Source organism: Manis javanica, chromosome 7, assembly GCF_040802235.1.
Source record: "Manis javanica isolate MJ-LG chromosome 7, MJ_LKY, whole genome shotgun sequence".
Classification (NCBI taxonomy): domain Eukaryota; kingdom Metazoa; phylum Chordata; class Mammalia; order Pholidota; family Manidae; genus Manis; species Manis javanica.
The window spans coordinates 59,200,594-59,214,518 of record NC_133162.1 but is presented as its reverse complement, the minus strand read 5'-3'; the positions used below and the strand labels follow the sequence as shown (position 1 = coordinate 59,214,518).

Genomic DNA, 13,925 nt, shown 5'->3' with positions numbered 1-13,925 from the left:
GGTGTGGTGTGTTGAAGTCTCCTGAAATGAATGCATTGCATTCTATTTCCCCCTTTAATTCTTTTAGTATTTGTTTCACATATATAGGTTATCCTGTGTTGGGTGCATAGATATTTATAATAGTTACATGCTCTTGTTGGATGGACCCCTTTATCACTTTGTAATGTCCTCCTGTGTCTCTTGTTACATTCTTCATTTTGAAGTCTATTTTGTCTGATACAGCTGCTGCAACTCCTGCTTTTTTCCTCCCTATTAGTTGCATGAAATATCTTGTTACATCCCTTTACTTTAAATCTCTGTATGTCTTTGGGTTTGAAGTGAGTCTCTTGTAGGCAGCTTATAGACAGATATTGCTTTTAGTCCATTCAGTGGCTCTATGTGTTTTAATTGGTGCATTCAGCCCATTTACATTTAAGGTGATCATTGATAGGTGTGTACTTATTGCCATTGCAGGCTTTTAGATTCATGGTTACCAAAGGTTCCAGAGTAATTCTCTTACTATCTAAAAGTCTAATTTAACTCACTTAGTATGCTATTTCAAATACAACCTAAAGGTTCTTATATATCCACCTAAATTCTTTATATATTAGGTATCATATTCTGTACTCTTTGTCTATCCCTTGATTGACAATGGGCATAGTTGATCTGATTTTGCATATGTTTAGTAATTAATTGTTCTACTTTGCTGTGGTTTTATTTCCCCTCATGACAGCTATTTAGCCGTAGGAATACTTCCCTCTACAGCAGTACCTCCAAAATGCACTGTAGAGGTGGATTGTGGGAGGTAAATTGTCTCAGCTTTTGCTTATCTAAAAATTGTTTAATCCCTCCTTCAAATTTAAATGATAATCTTGCAGTATGTAGTATTCTTGCTTTAAGGCCTTTCTGTTTCCTTGCATTAAATATATCATGCCAATCCCTTGTGACCTGTAAGGTTTCTGTTAAGAAGACTAAAGACACACTGATGGACTTTCCTTCATATGCGACCTATATTCTCTCTCTGGCTGCTTTTAAAAGTCTTTCCTTATCCTTGATCTGTGCCATTTTAATTATTATATGTCTTGGTGTTATCTTCCTTGAGTCGCTTGTGTTGGAAGATGTGTGCACCTCCATGGCCTGAGAGACTATCTCCTTTCCAGATTGGGGAAGTTTACAGCAATTGCCTCCTCAAAGCACTTTACATCCCTTTTTCTCTTTCTTCTTCATCTGATACCACTATAATATGAATATTGTTCCATTTGGATTGGTCACACAGTTCTCTCAATATTCTTTCATTCTTAGAGATCCTTTATCTCTCTGTGCCTCAGCTTCTTTGTATTACTCTTGTACAATTTCTATTCCATTTCCTGTATCTTCTACTACATATAATCTGCTTTTTTTTTTTGAGAGGGCATCTCTCATATTTATTGGTCAAATGGTTAACAACAATAAAATTCTGTATAGGGGAATCAATGCTCAATGCACAATCATTAATCCACCCCAAGCCTAATTCTCATCAGTGTCCAATCTTCTCAAGCATAACGAACAAGCATGGTGAACAAATTCTTACACAGTGAATAAGTTCTTAGATGGTGAACAGTACAAGGGCAATCATCACAGAAATTTTTGGTTTTGATCATGCATTATGAACTATAAAAAATCAGGTCAAATATGAATATTCATTTGATTTGTATGCTTGATTTATATGTGAATCTCACATTTCTCCATTACTATTATTATTATTATTATTATTATTATTATTATTTTAAATAAAATGATGAAGTGGTAGGTAGATGCAAGATAAAGGTAGAAAACATAGTTTAGTGTTGTAAGAGAGCAAATGTAGATGATCAGGTGTGTGCCTGTAGACTAAATGTTAATCCAAGCTAGACAAGGGCAATAAAACATCCACGGATGCAGAAGATTTCTCTCAAAACAGGGGGTTGAGGTTCTAAGCCTCACCTCTGTTGATCCCCAATTTCTCACCTGATGGCCCCCCTGCGACTGTGCCTGTTTTAGGTTGCTCCTCCCTTGAGGAATCTTACCTGTCTCTGGCTAACCAGTCATCTTCTGGGGCCATACAGGGAAATGTAAAGTTGGTAAGTGAGAGAGAAGCAATATTGTTTGAAAAGTTTAGCTTTTTACTTCTTTGCAGATTCATGCCCTGTGGCTTCTATGCCCAGCATTTGTCTTGAGGTATCTTTACCATTTGGAAGAATTATGATACTCATTAATTCGATATGAGGCATAAATTCTATTTAAGGGTTGTAATTAGGAAGGAAGAAAAGCTATAGAAGTAGCAGACAGAAGAAAACATGGGAAGATTGATTATTTCTTTGACATATCTTCTTGTAGAGTAACTTAAGCATGTACAGGTTTTAAACTCCTAATTAAATTGTGCACACATATTAACATAATAGGAATACAGTTACATAACCAAAGCAGACCTATAATTACCAGTCATCTCCAGTGAAACCAAGAAAACCACTTAGGCACCCTAGGCATTTGTGAAAATTTATCTATGATATGATGGATATTGTTCAACTGAACATGAACAGTCTGAGAGAAATCAGACAAATTAAGACAACCCATTCCTGGGAATTGTTCATATCCCATATGTTCTTTTAACAGTAGATAGTCTGTAGTTGTAAGATTTTGGAGTGCTACAACTTGCACTTCTCCTAATTCTTGGTTGAGTTCCAACAGTACAGATCCAGTCAAATTTGTTATTTTACTGTATGCACAGGCCAGCTTAGATATCTCCTTCTTCATTCCCATGGCAAGTCCAGGAACCGGTGGGATGAATGCAGCTAAAACTGTAGCAGCACCTGGATCTTTGTTGAGGTATTTTGATGATCATCTTCTGGTATGACTCTTCCAGAGAGTGCTGATGTTGGAAGCTCTTCTTCATATCGTATCTTAGTTCATTTTCTGGGTAGCCAAATTAAGCTTTGATCCTCTGTATAAACACAAACAGACCCATTGCCCACACTTTGATATGCCATTTATACCATTGTGTAGAACTCATTGGAGGTCACCACACAGGAACTGCTTTTTTTTTAAGAGAAAGGAATATTATCAGAAAAATGGACCTCCATAGCCGATCATCTGACACCCTTAGGTGATCAAAATTAAGGATATTTAAAGCATGCATTAATCATTGATTTACAGTTAGTTTTATCCTATCAGGGAGTAATCCCCCTTTTCTTTCTTTCTTTTCTTCTTTTTGTTATCATTAATCTACACTTACATGAAGAACACTATGTCTACTAGTCTCTCCCCTACACCACGTCCCCCCCAACAACCCCTCTACAGTCACCGTCCATCACAATAGCAAAATGCCGCAGAATCACCACTTCTCCTCTCTTTGCTGTACAGCCCTCCCCTTTCTCCCCCCCCCCCATTATGCATCCTAGTCTTAATACCCTTTCTTATCCCCCCCATCCCTCCCTACCCACCCATCCTCCCCAGTCCCTTTCCCTTTGGTACCTGTTAGTCCATCCTTGGGTTCTGTGATTCTGCTGCTGTTTTGTTCCTTCAGTTTTTCCTTTGTTCTTATACTCCACAGATGAGTCAAATCCTTTGGTATTTCTCTTTCTCTGCTTGGCTTATTTCACTGAGCATAATACCCTCCAGCTCCATCCATGTTGCTGCAAATGGTAGGATTTGCCCTCTTCTTATGGCTGAGTAATATTACATTGTATATATGTACCACATCTTCTTTATCCATTCATCTACCGATGGACATTTAGGGTGCTTCCAACTCTTGGCTATTGTAAATAGTGCTGCAATGAACATAGGGGTGCATCTGTCTTTATCAAACATGATTGCTGCATTCTTAGGGTAAATTGTTTGGAGTGGAATTCCTGGGTCAAATGCTAAGTCTGTTTTGAGCATTTTGAGGAACCTCCATATTGGCTTTCCACAATGGTTGAACTAATTTACATTCCCACCAGCAGTGTAGGAGGGTTCCCCTTTCTCCACAGCCTCACCAACATTTGTTGTTGTTTGTCTTTTTGAAAGTAGCCATACTTACTGGTGTGAGGTGATGCCTCATTGTAGTTTTAATTTGCATTTCTCTGATAATTATCGATGTGGAGCATCTTTTCATGTGTCTGTTGGCCATCTGTATTTCTTTTTTGGTGAACTGTCTGTTCAGTTCCACTGCCCAATTTTTAATTGGATTATTTGTTTTCTGTTTGTTGAGGCATGTGAGCTCTTTGTATATTTTGGACGTCAAGCCTTTATTGGATCTGTCATTTACAAATATATTCTCCCATACTGTAGGGTTCCTTCTGTTCTATTGATGGTGTCTTTTGCTGTACAAAAGCTTTTCAGCTTAATATAGTCCCACTTGTTCATTTTTGCTGTTGTTTTCCTTGCCTGGGGAGATATGTTCAAGAAGAGGTCACTCATGTTTATGTCTAAGAGGTTTTTTGACTATGTTTTTTTCCAAGAGTTTAATGGTTTCATGACTTACATTCAGGTCTTTGATCCATTTTGAATTTACTTTTGTACATGGGGTTAGACAATGTTCCAGGTTCATTCTCCTACATGTAGCTCTCCAGTTTTGCCAGCACCATCTGTTGAAGAGACTGTCATTTCGCCATTGTATGTCCATGGCTCCTTTATCAAATATTAATTGACCATATATATTTGGGTTAATGTCTGGAGTCTCTAATCTGTTCCACTGGTCTGTGGCTCTGTTCTTGTGCCAGTACCAAATTGTCTTGATCACTATGGCTTTATAGTAGAGCTTGAAGTTGGTGAGTGAGATCACCCCTACCTTATTCTTCTTTCTCAGGATTGCCTTGGCTATTCGGGGTCTTTGGTGTTTCCATATGAATTTTTGAACTATTTGTTCCAGTTCGTTGAAGAATGTTGATGGTAATTTGATAGGGATTGCATTAAGTCTGTATATTGCTTTGGGCAGGATGGCCATTTTGATGATATTAATTCTTCCTAGCTACGAGCATGGGATGAGTTTTCATTTGTTAGTGTCCCCTTTAATTTCTCTTAAGAGTGACTTGTAGTTTCAGAGTATAGGTCTTTCACTTCTTTGGTTATGTATATTCCTAGGTATTTTATTCTTTTTGATGCAATTGTGAATGGAATTGTTTTCCTGATTTCTCTTTCTATTGGTTCATTGTTAGTGTATAGGAAAGCTACATATTTCTGTGTGTTAATTTTCTATCCTGCAACTTTGCGATATTCCAATATCAGTTCTAGTAGTTTTGGGGGTGGAGTCTTTAGGGTTTTTTACGTACAATATCATGTCATCTGCAAATAGTGACAGTTTAACTTCTTCTTTACCAATCTGGATTCCTTGTATTTCTTTGTTTTGTCTGATTGCCATGGCTAGGACCTCCAGTACTATGTTAAATAACACTGGGGAGAGTGGGCATCCGTGTCTATTTCCCGATCTCAGTGGAAAAGTTTTCAGCTTCTCACTGTTCAGTATAATGTTGGCTGTGGGTTTATGATACATGGCCTCTATTATATTGAGGTTCTTGCCCTCTCTTTCCATTTTGCTGCGAGTTTTTATCATGAATGGACGTTGAATTTTGTCAAATTCTTTTTCAGCATCTATGGAGATGATCGTGTGGTTTTTGTCTTTCTTTTTGTTGATGTGGTGGATGATGTTGATGGATTTTCGAATGTTGTACATCCTTGTATCCCTGGGATGAATCCGACTTGGTCATGGTGTATGATCCTTTTGATGTATTTTTGAATTTGGTTTGCTAATATTTCATTGAGTATTTTTGCATCTATGTTCATCAGGGATATTGGTCTGTAGTTTCTTTTTTAGTGGGGTCTTTGCCTAGTTTTGGTAATGGGGTCATGTTGGCTTCATAGAATGAGTTTGGGAGTATTCCCTCCTCTTCTATTTTTTAGAAATCTTTACGGAGAATGGGTATTATATCTTCCCTGTATGTCTGATAAAATTCCGAGGTAAATCCATCCGGTCAGGGGGTTTTGTTCTTTGGTAGTTTTTTGATTACCGCTTCAATTTCTGGTAATTTCAATTGCTGGTAATTGGTCTGTTTAGATTTTCTGTTTCTTTCTGGGTCAGTCTTGGAAGGTTGTATTTTTCTTGGAAGTTGTCCATTTCTCCTAGGTTTCCCAGCTTGTTAGCATATAGATTTTATAGTACTCTCTAGTAATTCTTTGTATTTCTGTGGGGTCCGTCGTGATTTTTCCTTTCTCGTTTCTGATTCTGTTGATTTGTGTTGACTCTTTTCCTCTTAATAAGTCTGGCTTGAGGCTCATCTATTTTGTTTATTTTCTCGAGGAACCAGCTGTTGCTTTCATTGATTTTTTTCTATTGTTTTATTCTTCTCAATTTTATTTATTTCTTCTCTGACCTTTCTTATGTCCCTCCTTCTGCTGACCTTAGGCCTCATTTGTTCTTCTTTTTCCAATTTCGATAATTGTGACATTAGACCATTCATTTGGGATTGTTCTTCCTTCTTTAAATATGCCTGGATTGCTATATACTTTCCTCTTAAGACTGCTTTTGCTGTATCCCACAGTAGTTGGGGCTTAGTGTTGTTGTTGTTGTTTGTTTCCATATATTGCTGGATCTCCATTTTGATTTGGTCATTGATCCATTGATTATTTAGGAGCATGTTGTTAAGCCTCCATGTGTTTGTGAGCCTTTTTGCTTTCTTTGTACAGTGTATTTCTAGTTTTATGCCTTTGTGGTCTGAAAAGTCGGTTGGTAGGATTTCAATCTTTTGAAATTTACTGAGTTTCTTTTTGTGGCCTAGTATGCGGTCTATTCTGGAGAATGTTCCATGTCCACTTGAGAAGAATGTGTATCCTGTTGCTTTTGGATGTAGAGTTCTGTAGAATTCTATTAGGTCCATCTGTTCTAGTGTGTTGTTCAGTGCCTCTGTGTCCTTACTTATTTTCTGTCTGGTGGATCTGTCCTTTGGAGTGAGTGGTGTGTTGAAGTCTCCTATAATGAGTGCATTGCATTCTACTTCCTCCTTTAGTTCTGTTAGTATTTGTTTCAGATATGTTGGTGCTCCTGTATTAGGTGTATATATATTTATAATCTTTATATCCTCTTGTTGGACTGAGGCCTTTATCATTATGTAATGTACTTCTTTATCTTTTGTTACTTTCTTTATTTTGAAGTCTGTTTTGTCTGATACTAGTATTGCAACACTTGCTTTTTTCTCTCTGTTGTTTGCATGAAATATCTTTTTCCATCCCTTGACTTTAAGTCTGTGCATGTCTTTGGTTTTGAGGTGAGTCTCTTGTAAGCAGCATATGGATGGATCTTGCTTTTTTATCCATTCTATTACTCTGTGTCTTTTGATTGGTGCATTTGGTCCATTTACATTTAGGGTGATTATTGAAAGGTATGAACTTATTGCCATTGTGGGATTTAAGTCTGTGGTTACCAAAGGTCCAGGGTTAGCTTCTTTAGTATCTTTCTGTCTAACAACTCACTTGTTGAGCTATTATAAACACAGTCTGATGATTCTTTATTTCTCTCCTTTCCTATTCCTCCTCCTCCCTTCTTCATATGTTGGTTGTTTTGTTCTGTGCTTTTTGTATGAGTGCTCCGATCTAGAGCAGTCCCTGTAAGATGCCCTGTAGAGGTGGTTTGTGGGAGGCAAATTGCCTCAACTTTTGCTTGTCTGGGATTTGTTTAATCCCTTCTTCATATTTAAATGATAATCGTGCTGGATACAGTAGTCTTGGTTTGAGGCCCTTCTGTTTCATTGCATTAAGTATATCATGCCATTCTCTTCTGGCCTGTACGGTTTCTGTTGAGAAGTCTGATGATAGCCTGATGGGTTTTCCATTGTAGGTGACCTTTTTTTTCTCTCTGGCTGCCTTTAATACTTTGTCCTTGTCTTTGATCTTTGCCATTTTAATTATTATGTGTTTTGTTCTTGCCTTCCTTGGATCCCTTGTCATGGGAGTTCTGTGTACCACCTGTGGTCTGAAAGGCCATTTCCTCCCCTAGTTTGGAGAAGTTTTCAGCAATTATTTCTTCAAAGACACTTTCTATCCCTTTTTCTCTCTTTTCTTCTTCTGGTACCCCTATAATGTGGATATTGTTCCTTTTCAATTGGTCACTCAGCTCTCTTAGAATTCTTTCATTCCTGGAGATCCTTTTATCACTCTTTGCATCAGTTTCTCTGCATTCTTCTTCTCTGTTTTCTAGTCCATTAATGGTCTCTTGCATCTCGTTCATTCTGTTTTGAAGTCCTTCCAGGGCTTGTTTTATTTCTGCATTCTCCTCCCTTAGTTCTTGCATATTTCTCTGCAAGTCCATCAGCATGGTTATGACTTTTGTTTTGAATTCTTTTTCAGAAAGACTGGTTAAATCTATCTCCCCAGGTTCCTCCTCAGGTGAAGTTGTAGCAGATGCCGAAGCTGTCTGGATCAAATATTTTTGCGTTTTCATGTTGATATGTGCTATTGACTGTCAGCTGGGAGAGCCAAACTTTCCACTTGCTACTGGCGTTTCTTTACTGGGGCAACTGCGACCCCTAGTGGATTGTGTTTGGCAATTGCATGTAGACTGGGTCTTTGTGTCTTGTCTGGCAGGTATGGAGGAAGCTCCCTTGCTGAGGGCGTGGCCAACCTTAGGCTGCTTCTCTGCTATGGCCGGGCCCTGGAGGGGTAATGGATGGGTACTGTTTGGCTGTTTACCTCTGTGAGGGGTCTCAGAGCTGTTGCCCAGTGGGTTAGTGCGCCCAGGTTTCCCTGTAATTTCAAGCTGCTTGGCTGTGACCTGGTTTGTTTCCATCCAGCTGTTTTGTCCCTGTCCCTTTAAGACTTTCAAAAAGCACTCGCTTTTCTTTGTCACAGGGGCATCAGCTTCAGGACCTGCTCAGAGTTCTTGCCTCCCTGTTTCCCTGCTTTCCAGCCCTCCACGCATGCACTGTGTTTGCGCTCTGGTGAGGGTGGCTAGGGCTAGGTGTTTAGCAGTCCTGGGCTTCCTCTCCCTCCCTGCTCCAACTCCTCTCCTCCCACCGGGAACTGGGTGCTCAGTTCTTGCCAGGCTGGGGCTTGTATCTTACCACTTTCACCAGGCGCTGGGCTCTCGCACGTGTGGATGTAGTCCGGCTGTTATCCTGTGTCTTCTGGTCTCTCTTTTAGGATTAGTTGTATTTGTTGAATTTTCAAAAATACATGTTTTTGGGAGGAGATTCCTACTGTCCTACTCACGCCGCCATGTTGGCTCAGCAATCCTAATCTGCTTTTAAATCCCTCCATTGTATGTTTCACTTCAGATAAGGAATTTCTTATTGATTTAGTCTCCATCCTAAACTTGTCCCTGAGTTATTTAATCTTGTTCTGTACCTCCATGAACATGTTTATGAGTTTTATTTCCAACTCTCTTTCAGGTAGATTGGTGAATCCAGTTTCATTTGGCTCTTTTTCTGAGATTTTTGTTTGAACCAGTTTCCTTTGACATTTCATATTTGTATATGTTGCCATCTAGTGCCCAGAAGCTCTAGTCTCTGCAACTATTTCACCCCTGGAGTTATGTCAGAAGTCTCAGGGTAGTGGCTCTTGTGCCTGTCTCCACTGTCAGAACCAGTGGGCCAGCACACAGGTGTAAGCCTCTGTGCTTTGCCTCTGTGGCTTCCATGGGCGGGGCCTCCCTCTGGCTTGCCTCATGCCAGGGCAGGGACTGCCATTTGCGAGCTGGTGCCGGTAGGTCAGGAGGGTAGTGCAGCAGGCTGCATATCACAGTGGGGGGCTCAGAACTGAGTAGCCAGGCAGGGGGATGGAGTGCCTGAAGTTTCTGAAAGTTCCCAACCTGCTGGGCAGAGCATGCCCAGAAAACCTTGTCTACCTATCCCTTCTCCAGCACAGCAAACTGTACAAACTCCACCCCTTCAGCAGCCCTCTCACTGCTAGGAAGCCTCTCAGACCACCTGCCTTTCCTTTGTCCCAGAGCAGCTGGATGTGGAACCCTGTCCTCCACAAATGGCTGGAATCTCAGTTTCTCCAAGTATTCCACCTGTCTTAACTTTCCAATCCCAGTAATGTCCAGAGCACCATGCAATGTACTTTTGTAGTCCCAAAGCAGATCTCCAGGGCTGGGTTTCAGCAGTCCTATGCTTCCACCCCTTCCCTGCTCCTTTTCTCATCCCTCCACCAGTGAGCTGGGTTGGGGGAAGGGCTTGGGTTCCATTGGATCAAGGTTTTGGTATGTTACCCTGTTTCATGAGGTCTGATCTTTTCTCTAGGTTTATGCAGCCTGGTGCAGCCTTCTTTCCTGTTGCCCTTTTAGATTAGTTGTATTAACTATATTTTTGTAATATATGTGGTTTTGGGAGGAGTTCTCTGTCTCACCTCTCACACTGCCATCTTGAATCAAAATTCAGGATTATTATCTTTTAAGCCATCACTTTTTCAGTTTTACCCATATTTACCAATATCTGTGCTCCACATGAGTTAGCACATTTTCCTCCATTCTTCTGCATCCAATTCCTCTTACTAAAATACCTAAAAATTATTTTTTTAGCTTTTATTGCGGTAAGGTCTCTGTTTGAATTGTCTTTATCCTATCATCATTCTTGGAATACTATTTGAGCAGATCCAAAATTTGAGGTGAGGAAATATTTCTGAAATATTTGAAGATAGTTTTCCAATATATTTAGCTTTTAATGAAGCTGATGAAAAGTTTTCTCTCAGACCAGTTTTTGAGTGGTGTTTCATGTGAAATGATTTGAGCCCACTAAACTGTAGTTGTTAGGAGTCTGAACAACTATTCTCAGTGACAAGGCATACATTATTGCTATTTTTATAGGGAAAAGTCATATATATATATATATAATACACACATATTTTGGGGAGAATTAGTGTGGAATCAAAAGACAATGAGTTTTACAGATAAGCTGATCTAGGCTTTAAAGTCATTTCCATATTAAGATGTGTACACTTTGGCAAAATTCTCAACTGTTTGAATTTATTTCATCATCTATAAATTCAGCTAACAACTGGTATGATATTTAAATTACTATGCATGTGTGTCTAATGAATGTGTATCGCACTTAACATTTTACTTCCTATTTCTAGCAGTGTTCAATATACATTTGTTGAGTTGAATCTCATGATGCCAGCTGGGCATTTTGACTCAATATAACAGGAGTAATAATACCCAACAGTCATTGATTATGTTTTTCTCTTTTACCACCTCTCTTCCCTTCAGATGGGATTCAGTTCTCTTGAATGATGGAATGGGGAGAGATATCAATCCAAGTATTGTTTGGATGGAGCAGAGATAATAATCCAAGCCTCAAGTGTTGCTTGAATACAAGATAATTTACAGGGAGCATCAGGAGTGCAAGTTTCTGTTTTTTCTCTATCCCTATTTACTCCTAAAAATTAGATTAGTATCCCCAGTAATAAAGATGTGCATATAAAACAATGTCATTTTGTATTTTTCCAATGCAATTCATTGATGTATTTGGCAATGCTTCATTGAGAAGGAGGTAAACACAAATTTAACCTGAAGACCTCAGAAGTTTCACAAATATTCACTGTTTATGCTCAACCAGACAGTGCACAGAAAATATGATATTTTTTGAGAATTATTTAAAATGTTTTTCTCTTAAATGACTTAATAGTGAATCACCATTTCTTAATGACAAATTGGAAAAATGGTGTATTTCAGAGTGATTTCATAGAATTAGCACTAGTACACTTAAAGGATAGCCCATAACAATAATTAATCTGTCAACAGGAAATTAATTTTTGGCTAGAGATTGTATCACTCAATAACTTTAAGGCATCTCCTAAGATAAAACATGATCCTATAGTAATTTGTTATTTAAACAGAAAAGTAGAGTAGATTTAATGTGGTAGATGATGATAACCTCTGATGAAATATCCAACCAATTTGGCAAGATTGTATGGAATTCCATATGACCTGCTTTGCCCAGATACAACTATTAACCATGCACTGAAAATAACTGAAATAAAATTGTAATCTAATGTTATACAGAAATATTTATTCAGTTAATTTCCCTAATGGAGCTGGTTTCTTAATTTTAAAAAGATGTATTTGTCATTTTTTTTCCAAAGGACAACTGAGAAAGTTATTTTGAAAGTTTTATATGTGGAGTAAGTATAGTTTAACTACCAATTTACATGTGATATCTACTTTTAGGAACTTAAATGTACAAATTCTTAAAATGGGACCTAAACTCTTCAATATCTTTCAAGAATGGCTTAATATAACACCTAAGAAAATACATGCATACCTCATATACTAAAAACCAGCAATTAGTATCCAATGGTAAAGAATGGAAATGATAAACAGAAACGGCATCTCAAAAGGGAAAGGAAAAGAAGAAAGTAGAGGTCATCAACCTGGGACCTAAGGTTGCTAAAGTAATGTATTTGATGTCTGCCACATTTTTGAAAACTTCAATGACATTTTTGTCCATGTGACTTGTCTCTCTCGCAAGGAAATCATCTGCTATGTGACTAATAGGATGACAGTTAAGGCAGAGCAAAATGAATCATCACAATACACCAATATAATGACCACCCAGAATGTGGCTCAGAGGTGCGAGGAGCTGGGCCTCACTTCCCTACATATCAGACTCCAGGGCAGAGTAGAAAACAGGACCAAGACCCCTGGGCTAGGGCGCACACATCCCTCAGATCCCATGCCCATTCAGGAATGAAAATGGGGCAGATTGAGGACGTCATCTCCATCCTCTCTAACAGCACCTACAAGAAGGAAGTCACCATCTGTGAACAGGACTCTTCAAATTATTGTTTTCTGTTAATAAATTTTATTTGCATAAGCTGAAATGAAAACAAAAACCACAATGTCAACATATATCTGGTCTCATATAAACAGCTAAAGACTTTGCTGGGTGGAAGAAGACATTGGATAAATTGAAATTAAATACACTTGTCTTAGCATATGTTTGAAAGTCAACTAATATTTTATTAAACTAGACAAATACACATAGAACAACAACACATCCCATCCTGAACATAATCTACTCACATGAATAAACCACAGAATAAATAAAAGGCTAGCTTTAGTACATTCAAGTGGCATACTCTTAGAAAATTCTTGCATACAAAAGAAGCTTATCAGAGGTACTGATAATCGGGAAAAATGAATATTGCACACTTGCAACAATAATAGATGGGAATTTTTCATAAAATATTTTTGGATAATTGTCTCTCTTCTACTTCATTGTGTATATGTTTATAGATTTGCCTAGTATTTTGTATTTTGTTCTTTAGTAATTTCTAACACAGAACATGACTGAGTCAAAAAAGTACTTTTTTTTTAAAGTGTGAAAATTAGAAATAATAGCTTTGTTATGTTATGTTTTCAGAAACAAATTACTGGTCTTTACTGCATACGAGGACCATAGAAATATAATATTACTTTTCTAGTATTTATTTTAATGAGCAAATAATATTCTTTGTAAGGAATTATACAAATAAATTTATGGGTTCTCACATTTACATAAAGTTGTGTTTTCATTCATTAATTGTAGAACTAGTGCTTGAAATAAAGATGCAAAGAACAATGGCTCTCTTAGTAAAGGAGAAGCATAGATTGTCCTAAAAAACAATAGTTTTACAAAACAAACAAACAAAACTGAAACAGACTCATAAGCATAAAGAACAGACTGGTGGTAACCAAAACATGGCACCAAGGTTACCATACTGGTGGGGTGGGATGGGTGAAACAGGTGAAGGGAAAAAAATAGTGAAAATGTTTGGTATCTTGATCAGGGCAATGGTTACTTGAGTGTATACACATGTCAAAATACAGTAAGCAGTACACTAAAATTTATGCATTTTGTGGTACATAACCTCAATTTAAGAAAAGCAATTGTTTTAAATGAAGTATTTAAATTTATTTATTCTACTTTCTTTTCCTTAACTAGAGGAACCAGAGTAGTGAAGCTTTTAGGAACTATACAAAG

The 13,925-nt window shown here is 38.0% G+C and overlaps 1 pseudogene; it reads left to right on the top strand.

The window, feature by feature from the left end:
• The window catches only part of LOC140850300 (small ribosomal subunit protein uS11-like), a 172,085-nt pseudogene extending 159,304 nt beyond the window's left edge, over window positions 1–12,781 (top strand).
• The last annotated feature ends 1,144 nt before the right edge of the window (window positions 12,782–13,925 follow it).